Genomic DNA, 10,609 nt, shown 5'->3' with positions numbered 1-10,609 from the left:
GCAGCGCTGGGGCTCCGGGTTCAAGTTCAGACCTGGGGTGCTGTCTGTGTGGAGTCTGCATGTTCTCCCCCTTTTTGTGTGGGTTTCCTCCAGGTGCTCTGGTTTCCTCCCAACAGTCCAAAGACCTACTGGGAGGTTAATTGGCTTCTGGGGAAACTGGCCCTTTTGTGAGTGTGTGCTTGTTTATCTGGGTGTGCCCTGTGATGGACTGGCATCCTGCCCAGGCTGTACCCTGCCTTGCACCCTTTGTTTGCTGTACTGGGCTACCCTGAGACCCTGAACTGGATGGGGCTGTTAGACAATGGATGCATGGGGTGGGGTAGGAGGTTATCCCAGTCACTGGGTTTAAAACTACTACTCCTATATGACAACTGCTCAGGGATCTTTAACGACCAAGCAGTCACAACCTTGTTTATTGTTTCCTCTCAAGGACACTACCTACAACAATGTTTCCAGGTCGTTGGTTTTGGGAATTCTGTTCCGGACAGAAGAGCGCCACCTGCTGGTCTGCTGTTGACATTGTATGCTGATCTGTTGCATCGCCAGGTGGGATTCAAGAGCATGTGCACCTCAAGCAGGAAACATCAGTCAACGAAGGCTGGTGCTGAATTCCAAGCTGATATTATTTTCCTGTTGGTAGTCTTGAAGCTTCACTTTGCACTACATGTAGTCCAGATTGTAAAAAAAAAAAAACTTAATTCCTAGTTTATTGTTGTTTAAAATAATTAAGTCAGACAAAGAATTGTATTTAGTTTGTTTGCATGAAGTATATATTTCATGTATTTTCCATCATTGTTATCTACAATACTGTACATGACATTAACTTAAAATATTTCAGGTGGGTAGCTGCGTCAGCATGGGTAGGCTGCAAAGGAACAAGTAATAGGTTTATTCCCTGCTGAAAAAAAGAAGAAAGAAAACACAACGTTTCGGCTGTGGAGCCTTCTTCAGGTGTGTGGTGTCACACCTGAAGAAGGCTCCACGGATGAAATGTTGTGTTTTCTTTCTTCTTTTTTTTTCCAGCATTTACTTAAAATGTCCAATAGAAGAAATTCAGTAGAGTATCCTCCAGGCAATGAGCAGGTTTTCATAGTTTTCCTTCAGGGCAATGCCAGAGGAGATTTTATTAGAGAAACCCAGGTGTTGCCTTTCAAACGAAGGGTCTGAGAGTGACTTGTTCAGCCTGTGTTCAGTGGATAAGTGTGTGTTGCTCCAGAAACTTGCAGCAATATGGAATTACAGTTAGAAACTTGAACTTGGAAATAGACTGGGATAAACTTCGATGGGTGCTCATCGTAGTCCAGAGAACTCCTCACTCAGGTGTGAAATACTCCAGTAAAATTGTGAAACCCCTGCTAGCTCTGTACAGTGTAAATTCGGTTAACTGTCAGTGCTGGCAGTTTCTCACAAGAAATTTCAGTTCCTGCTGTATTAGCAAAAAAATCTGTCAGCAAACAAATGCGTATTTGGCCATGAGTCTAATATTTACATTTTTATGACGCTGTTTAAACTAGAAGCTGTTATTAATAGTCGGCATGTTCCCTCTGCAAACTCAAGTCAGCCACGCGTGCAATGTGTACAGCTGCTCAAGCCTGCTTAGAAAGCAATCCCAGAGAATACAGGAGAAGGCAACGTGTTCGTAAGGAATGGAAATGATCTGTTGTATGATTCAAGTGGCTGTTGACAGGCTGCCACACTTTATTAACTGCGAACTGTGGGGAGCTGAGACTTGTGCTGGAGCAGATTCCACCCACTCCTGGATGATGGCGCTGGCCTTATTTTGCTCTGCTGGAGGGAATGCCTATGAATAACTGTGCAAGCATTTGGGCTCCTTCACACATAATGAACATAATGGAAGTCACAAGATGCATTGGGACTGAGACCTCAGCCCTGCAGTCTCCTCCTCACACACACACATACACACACACACACACACACACACACACACACACGTTTCTTTGAAAACTCATACGACATCGTCGAACAGCCCCCCACCCCAGAAGAAAGCACAGCACAGATCCGGACCGATGGAGCATCACAACTTCGTGCATGAGATTTTTTTCCCTTTAAATCCTCAAGTGTTCTTTGCCATAAGACCCCAAAATGCTTTAAAATCAGCACCCTGTTTGTCACTTTAAATTTACATATTCCTCAAGGTCCATTTCGTACCAAAGAGCATCGCATGGAGCTGATAAAGAACCTTTAAAAGGAAGAAGGGGTTGCAAAAGCTTTGTTCACATGTGAAGTTAGCGTACTGGGATCGAGATATTTCCTTTAGGCTTAAATAGGATGTTATCTTTCTTCCTATAAAGGACCTAACAGCTCTTTTTCTCCTTCTACATCTCAAAGCTCTGGAATTCTGGATATCAGAGAGCCACCTCTGCTCAACGCCTTAAAATCCAGACTCAGAACCGCCCTCTTTAGAAAGGCTTTTATTTCATTGATGTCTGTCTGCCTCTTTGCATCTGCTATTACATCTTTACATCTGCTATTACTCAGCGAATCCTGGAAGTATTTGGTCTTACAGCATTTATCATAAACCCAGAATCTGCAGTTTAAATTCAAGCACCAGATCCCCAGGGCCAAAAAATGTGACTTAGACAGCAGCCAGTAAGAAATGTGTCTCCACTGCAAAGAAATATTGCCACCAAAATGTTTAAACAGAACAAAATAGAGAAGGGGGGGGAGTATTGCAGAGGTGGGGTTTGAGTTTACTACTTGCAAAGGAGCTGCAAGCACTAGAATCAATTTCCCAGAGTCACTTTCCTCAAAGGGTGGACTAGCTCACAGGCAATCCTAGAGCACTTTCGTGTCCAATCAGATCAGCTTACAGAAGGACAGAAACACGACAAAGAGCAGAGCAGCCAGATCCCCGGCCCACGTGAGAGGCAGGTCTGATGGAGCCCTGGACTTCTCCTCGCTGGCTCTGGTCCTAAGACTGTCGTACAGCAGCTTTGAAAAGGTGGCTCCTCTCCACCATGTCAGTCAACGGTGAGCTTCATGCTGCTTAACCCAGTGCAGCTCCAGGGAACGACTTAAGAAAGGCTTATCCTAATTGGGGCTGCCAACATAATCTCCCCTAATCAAGAGTGTTTTATAGTGTTGTATAACCGCCACAATGCCAGCAAGGCTGTGACAAGAACCAGCTGAATTTGTATTCACTGTTAAACAACACAGGGGAAGTGAAGTTGATCAAGGAACAAGGACCGGAAAAAGAAAGAGAAAAACCGTCTTCCTATGCAAACCAAAGACTAGGACAGTTTTAGTCCTAACTATCATTAGGAACTGGGGCCAAGATACAGCTGGTTTGAAAAGTGTTGTAGAACAGCCTTTTTTAAAGAAATGACTTTTGCTTATGTTAACCTGAGAACTGTAATAACAAACCCAGAGATAAATAAACAATAAACACAATGGCTTCAGGTTCCTGCCAAATGAATTTCTTCCTTGTCATGTGTGACAGGTGACAAGTCTCTCTGTTGGAACATTAGAGACTGATGGACTTTTTACAGTCATTGAAGTCATCATTGTTATTTCTGATATTTAATTAATACATTACTTTTTATTCACTGGTACTTTTTTACCAGTTTTTCTATAGCTTTGTCATTTCAACTGATTTGATCTACTGATATGAAAGACAATCAAAATCATGGAGTGACACAGGCACATACACTGGAAAATAATCAATGCTAATGAGCAAATTGTTTTTCATTGCCAACCAATGATGTCATTGAATAAAAAATTACCATAATTTAGTTTTCCTGAAAGAAGCCAAGATATGATCTTCCACCACTTCTTACAAGCAGAACTGTGAGAGAGTTTACATTTGACATTGGACATTGTGCAGAGTAATTAAAAATGGTACTGCTGCCAGCTTTAAAAAAATAGCAATATTTTAGGTTTTCTTTGAATTAAAAAAGTTAACCTTACTGAAGATTATTTAATTGTTGACAGTTAACTGTCACTTATGTCACATATGTGATGTTTTTGCAAATGGATGGTCGGGTGAGTCACGGATTTACCTTCAACTTCCTCGTGGAAGTCATTTCTAAAATCAAGAGAAAACTGAAAGAAATACCGCAAGACAGACTGAAAAACATATTTTTCTTTGAAAGTGACCTAAATGCACAACACATAAAACCCAATCGATCTGCGCTGCTCCAAAACGTTATCTTTCAGTAACAGGGAAAGGGAGCAATATGATACCAGCAGCAGCAATAGTCCAGTTAATCCTTTGCTGCACATGGAGATGCAGACATGTGTTACAGCTGTATCAAACATGCTTTGTCTGTAACAGGAACAGGAACTTGTATTCTCATGCAACATGTTAGGAACGCGTGACAGATCTGACTGTCTAAACAGAATACAAAGTATAATAATCTGCCCTGCTTGGCTTTCATCACTGTTACAGCTAATCAAGAGAACAAAAAGTGACTTCATAATTATCCTGCGAGAAGCATAAAAGGTGTAATTTGTAAATCCTGTGTAGGGGGAGTTAATGTTTTGCCTCTTTCACGTTTTTACATTTGAAGGAAATGTGATATATCTTTTTTGTGAAGATCAAGATTTTTTTTATAAAGTCTACCTTTGCGGGAAGAGAAATTAAAATGAGGTTTCTAATGCTGCTGGTTACTGTGGCAACATTGAAGATTAATATCATGTGTGTCTGCTCTCTAGTTACCCTTACAGCCCTAAGAAGACCATCTCACGATGTCTGGCGATAGACTGAAATAAATATGTAGGATGGGAGATGAAAAACATCTGAAAAGGAATAATTGACCATTTAGTTCAAAATTATGAACGCAGTCAACAAAAAGTGTCCCAAAGGTAAAAACATAGCACAAGGAGATTTAGGAGCTGCACAAAGGAGTACTTGTCCGAACCTCAGCGAGATTAGAACAGTTTGCCAGGCTGTGCTGCGCAGTCTGGAAGAGAAGCGTCCGTCACAGATCGGCTGGCTGTCGTCAGAGGTGTGTTTGCTGTGGGGTCTTGAGGCACCTCTGACGGGATGATGTAGTTGCAGGACGCTGTGTTGGAATATCCTGTCACTCTGACGCCTGGAATTGGCGGTCAGGGAATGGCAGTGCATCAGCCCTGGGATGGAACTTTCCGGCGTCGTGCGGGGCTGTTCGGGGTGTTTAAACGGACGATCGGGGAGGTGGTTATGACTGCGCTGAACCAAACTTAACAAGACCGGGGTAACAAAGGCTTTAGGCCTCCAGGAAACGTAAACTACACAGGTCCCGGAGCAACAGGCTGGCGTGAACCATCCCTCTGGACGTGAGGTTTCTCGGTTTGAAAGGAAGTCATCACCTGAACAAAGGGTTCACCTTCATTATAAGATCACTTTATCAGCCATATACAATTTCTTGTATTAGGAATTTGTCTTTTCACCTACCCCAGCTTGCTCTCCATGAGACACACAGACAGGGAGAGAAGCTGGGGGTCAGAGCGCAGGGTCAGCCATTTATACAGCACCCCTGGAGCAGCTGGGGTTAAGGGCCTTGCTCAGGGGCCCAACGGAGTAGGATTCCTCTGCCGGCCGTGGGATTTAAACCAGCAACCTTCCAGCCACAGGCGCAAATCCTGTGTAGTGTTCTCCACAATACTGAAACGTGACCAAAGTATATGTACAATATAATAAAAATCTTCCTGTACTTTTGTATCTGTTGAACGTCTCCCAGCCAAGAAACTGAAGAATAAGCTTTATTTGGTTCCGTTGCCTTAGCAATCACAGGAAGACAGTGTTCATGCGCTCAGTGTTATGAGGCATATGACCAGGAATGATTATGAAAAAAATAAAGCTTACGTCAATATTAAATACGAATAGCAAACTCCTCGGTGAGACACGTTGTGTTCTTTACTTCATTATCAGCTTTATTACTTCATTATCAATGACGATTAACGCCTTTCCAGTCACCAAGCTTTTCTTACAAAGGAAAGCTGTCAAAAAAAGTAACTTTAAGGAACACCACTAGAGGGTAGTATTTGTCTTTTCTTTCCTCTGTATCGAACTACTAAGAACTAAAATTGCAAATTAAAACACGCATGTACTACATAATCTAAATTCAAAGGCTGCATCTATTTACTCATCCGTTCGTTTATTAATTTTAATAAGCGATTAAAATAATACATTTTATTGTCAACATCGATGCAGAACACGTTTTTTTCCTTTTTCGTCCAGGGAAAAAAACAAACAGCGAACATCAAAGGAATCTTATCACTCTATGCACGTAGATTTTCAAATCAAGTAAAAGGATCTTTGGTATTGATTAAATGTGTTGTCGTCGATTCATTCGTTATCAGGACTGCCCATGATAAACTCGAGTGACTTTGTTGCACAAGCCCCTCGTTAGCGAGAGAGCTGTGCGGGCACAGGTGACGATGAGGTGACGTTACCTGTTGAGTGTCAAGGCTGGTGAAAATCAAGACCGGCGCAGGCGCAGAAAGAAACCGATAGGCCTCACGTAGCGAGAGGAACAGACCTTTTGATCCGTCAGGTACATAGGAGGAAATAGTTCAGAAAGGTAGCTGCGTCAGCATGCGTAGGAACGAGTAAAGGTTTATTCCCTGCTGAAAAGGGAAGAAAAGAAACACAACGTTTCAGCTGTGGAGCCTTGACCCGAAGAAGGCTCCACAGCCGAAACGTTGTATCTTTTCGTCCTTTGTCGGCAGGGAACAAACCTCCTCGGGTACATAGGAGACCGAGCGAGGACCGCGTACTGCTGGTCTCTGCCGGGACTGGCGGCACGTTGGCTTGTGTGACCAGTGAAACACAGATGCATGGGGCTCTCCGAGAGGATCAGGGCAGGGTCCCCCGGAACCGTCTCTGCAACAGTTCCTATAGCTCCCCGACAGCAGCCTGTGACTTTCACCGGAGACCCCCGGCGATGAAATGTGGGTTCAGCGCATTGCGGCCTTGGAGCGCTAGGGGCTCTGGCTCCGGGTTCAATCCCAGAGCCGGGATGCCGCTGTCTGTTTGGAATCTGTAGGTCCGCCCCTGTGTTTCCTCTCCCAGTCCACAAACATCCTCCTAGATGAGCTGGCTTCTGTGAAAACCGGCCCTGCTCGTCAAGGGAAAATGCATGGCCACAACCAGCTACAAAACTCCGTCGAGAAAAAGGTTAGAGTACTTACGAAATACCTTTAGTACGAAACCAGCTGCTGTTTATTTTATATGCCAGACATTTATGTGACAACAACACTGGGTAACGGCATTTCGATAAGTTCACCTTAAGAAAAGACTTCCATTAAAATGAGCGGGTAAACAACGTTGCACTTTTGAAATAACTTTTTTTCACCCGATTGTTAAGAAAACAGAATGTTCTCTATGTGAATGTACAGTACGTGGTGAACGAAAGGACTGTTCATCTATGACGTTTCTAATGCCGTTTCTCTATGAACTGGCTTCATCACTCTGCTCTCCTCCCCACTGATAGCTGATGTGTGGTGAGCGTTCTGGCGCACTATGGCTGCCGTCGCATCATCCAGGTGGGGCTGCACACTGGTGGTGGTGGAGGGGATCCCCATTACCTGTAAAGCGCTTTGAGTGGAGTGTCCAGAAAAGCGCTATATAAGTGTAAGCAATTATTATTATTATTATTATTGTTTCCTCCAGGACCATGAAAGGCATCATGATGACTTTCTACAAGTGCTTATCCGGGTCACGGTCACGGGTGGCCCAGAGCCTGTCCAGGAAAGCACTAGGCTCACGGCGGGGACACCAGTCCAACACAGGGCGCACACAAAGACGGACACACACACACAGCAGAGCCGGAGCGGCCGGAGGAAACACAGGCGATCATGAACCGCATGCAGACAGCGACAGCAGCTCGGGTCCGGAATTGAACCCAAGGCCCAAATGCGAGGACGTATTGATGATCATCCCGCCACCGCTCTGTCCCCCGAGCGCCACCATCAAACAGGGCAATAACTCGAATACCGAATTCATGAGCTAACGAGTGCACGCAAGCAAAATAAGACCTGAATTTCAGACTGTGTCTCAGTTGTTGAAAAAAAAATAAATAGAATGCCTGCTTACCCTGCCTACATATTAGCTTTAAATATTGATCGCCGGCTTTCTTGTGCAAATGTCAGAATTACCAACTTTCAGCGGAGCTGAGACAGTTCAGGCAATGCAGAAACTTGCTGCACACTTTAAATAATAGATGAACTATTGCAATTCACAAGGGGTTAAGGATTGAGGGTAATGATTACTTTGTTGTAAATACTTTACTTTTCTTCTTCGAGATTTATAGTTTAATATGCCTGTGTACCACGCCATGCCTGGTAAGAACTCTGATCCTCCCCCAGGCCTTTATGCAAGATCCTACCGTGTGTTATCAAGGAGTGTTACGCTTGGGAATGCCGTAATAGCATTCACGTTACGAGACCGTTCCAGCAAACATCGAACTAATGAGTAATTTAGTAATCCCGCTCTGCTGCTAAAGGCTATAACATCAATATCAGCCCCGTATTCTGGGAATTTAAGGCCAGCAGCCACATCACCCTGCAACTCACAACAACCCACTGGAGCTCAGCAGGTGTGAGCCTGGTCAGTACCTGGAAAGGAGACTCCTGGGAAAAACTAAGGCTGTTGCTGGAAGAGGTGTTAGTGGGGCCAGCAGGGGGCGCTCACCCTGCGGTCTGTGTGGGTCCTAATGCCCCAGTATAGTGACGGGGACTCAATACTGTAAACAGGTGCGGTCCTTCAGGTGAGATGTAAAACCGATGTCCTGACTCTCTGTGGTCATTAAAAATCCCAGGGTGTTTCTCACAAAGAGTAGGGGTGTTACCCCGGTGTCCTGGCCAAATTTTCCATTGGCCCTTACCAATCATGGCCTCCTAATAACCCCCATCTCTGAACTGGCTTCATCACTCTGCTCTCCTCCCCACTGAGAGCTGGTGTGTGGTGAGCGTACTGGTGCATCATCCAGGTGGGGCTGCACACTGGTTGTGGTGGAGGGGATCCCCAGTACCTGTAAAACGCTTCGAGAGGAGTGTCCAGAAAAGGACTTTACACATGTAAGGAATAATAATAATTTACCCTGGATGCCGAGGTTAAATACCTGGAGTTTTCACCTCCTCTCCGTGTTTGCGTGGGTTTCTCCCACACTCCGGAGACACGCTGGAAGGTTCATTGTCTGCTGTAAAAGAAACTGGCCCTGGCCCGGCCTCTCGCCCTGAGTCCAGTGCTTCCCGGACTTCGGAGACCGTGAACTGGACAAGCAATACATCTGAAACGTCTCCCATTTGCCACCACCCACTGGTAACGCTCGAGCTGTGTGATATTTCATGTTTAGTAACCAGCGCATTATTCACAATACTAAATGCACGCAAAAACACCGAAACAGCTGTAGTCTCCTGACTCGACGCGCCCGGTTTCTTAAGCATTTTGAAAACAAGTGCGCTTCAGGAAGGATTCTACACACCCTGTATTTTAATCCGGGTCCGCCTGGAAGTGCACCAGCACAGGACTGTGTAATGTGACCCGTGTGCACATGCCTCCGTGGGCAACAGAACCATCATACCTGAGCTGAGTCTTACTGTCCACACCTGGGCGCTGGCGATGAGCTGAGGGTTGCGGCACGACTCACGCTGTAGGTCTCTTGGCTTCTGCCCTAAAAACATACTTCTTTTTCACGTCTTACGCGCTTGTACACGGTGAGGGGTAAGGTTAAAATTCAGGGAATTAGTTAATTGACCTTATATTTTAGAGTATTCAAGCAATTAAACGAATGAGAGCGCAAATAATTCTCTCAACATTAAATAAAAAGAAGGACTGAAATAAGATAAGGCTCGATACCGATCATGTAAGAACAAATGATCGTTTTCATCGCTGGTTCATATTGTAACGCAACGGGGGCTCAGGCGGGCGCCCTTGCCGCATTAGGTCGGCCCCTGCACCGTCCGGGGCTCGAACCCGGGACTTCCGCGTCTCTCTGCAGCGACCTAGCCCCGTGAGCCAAAGAGAGATCTCCCTACAGCCCAGTAGCTGTGGTCCTGCTATCACAGGGAAGGGCGGTGACGTCACCCGCTCTGGTACGCCGGCTCTTACACAGCGCCCTGTCGGCCGTAAGCGTTACACTCTCCCCCGCTTAAATCGCCGTCCCCGGCGAAGGGCTATCCCGCCCCGCTTCTGACACCAATGTAACGCAACGGGGGCTCCGGCGGGCGCCCTTGCCGCATTAGGTCGGCCCCTGCACCGTCCGGGGCTCGAACCCGGGACTTCCGCGTCTCTCTGCAGCGACCTAGCCCCGTGAGCCAAAGAGAGATCTCTCTACAGCCCAGTAGCTGTGGTCCTGCTATCACAGGGAAGGGCGGTGACGTCACCCGCTCTGGTACGCCGGCTCTTACACACTGCTTGTCGGCCGTAAGCGTTACAATATAAAAGCTGCGTGACATTTTTACAGTCAGCAATTTTACTTTTACCATAAAATACAAAACCTGTGAAGTTTAACTAAGGATCCCACCCTATACAGTACCTTCGTCACCACGTGCGTCCTGACCCGAGCGTTATCAGGGCGGTAAACTGCCAAGTCTTACGAGAACTGACCCATTTAAAAAGTGGGCGAAACGGGGTAAAAACTTCAGTCTTCAATAAAACCAACTC

At 45.6% G+C, this 10,609-nt stretch overlaps 1 long non-coding RNA gene across 1 annotated transcript; it reads left to right on the top strand.

Moving 5' to 3' along the window:
• Positions 1–6,441: 6,441 nt before the first annotated feature.
• LOC107079499 (uncharacterized) lies at positions 6,442–8,037 on the top strand. The gene is made up of 2 exons (XR_001480429.2): positions 6,442–7,120; positions 7,616–8,037. It is a non-coding gene; the product is annotated as an uncharacterized lncRNA (long non-coding RNA).
• The last annotated feature ends 2,572 nt before the right edge of the window (positions 8,038–10,609 follow it).

Source organism: Lepisosteus oculatus, chromosome 15 (genome assembly GCF_040954835.1).
Source record: "Lepisosteus oculatus isolate fLepOcu1 chromosome 15, fLepOcu1.hap2, whole genome shotgun sequence".
NCBI classification, from domain to species: Eukaryota; Metazoa; Chordata; class Actinopteri; order Semionotiformes; family Lepisosteidae; genus Lepisosteus; species Lepisosteus oculatus.
This window is presented reverse-complemented; position numbering and strand designations above follow the sequence as displayed.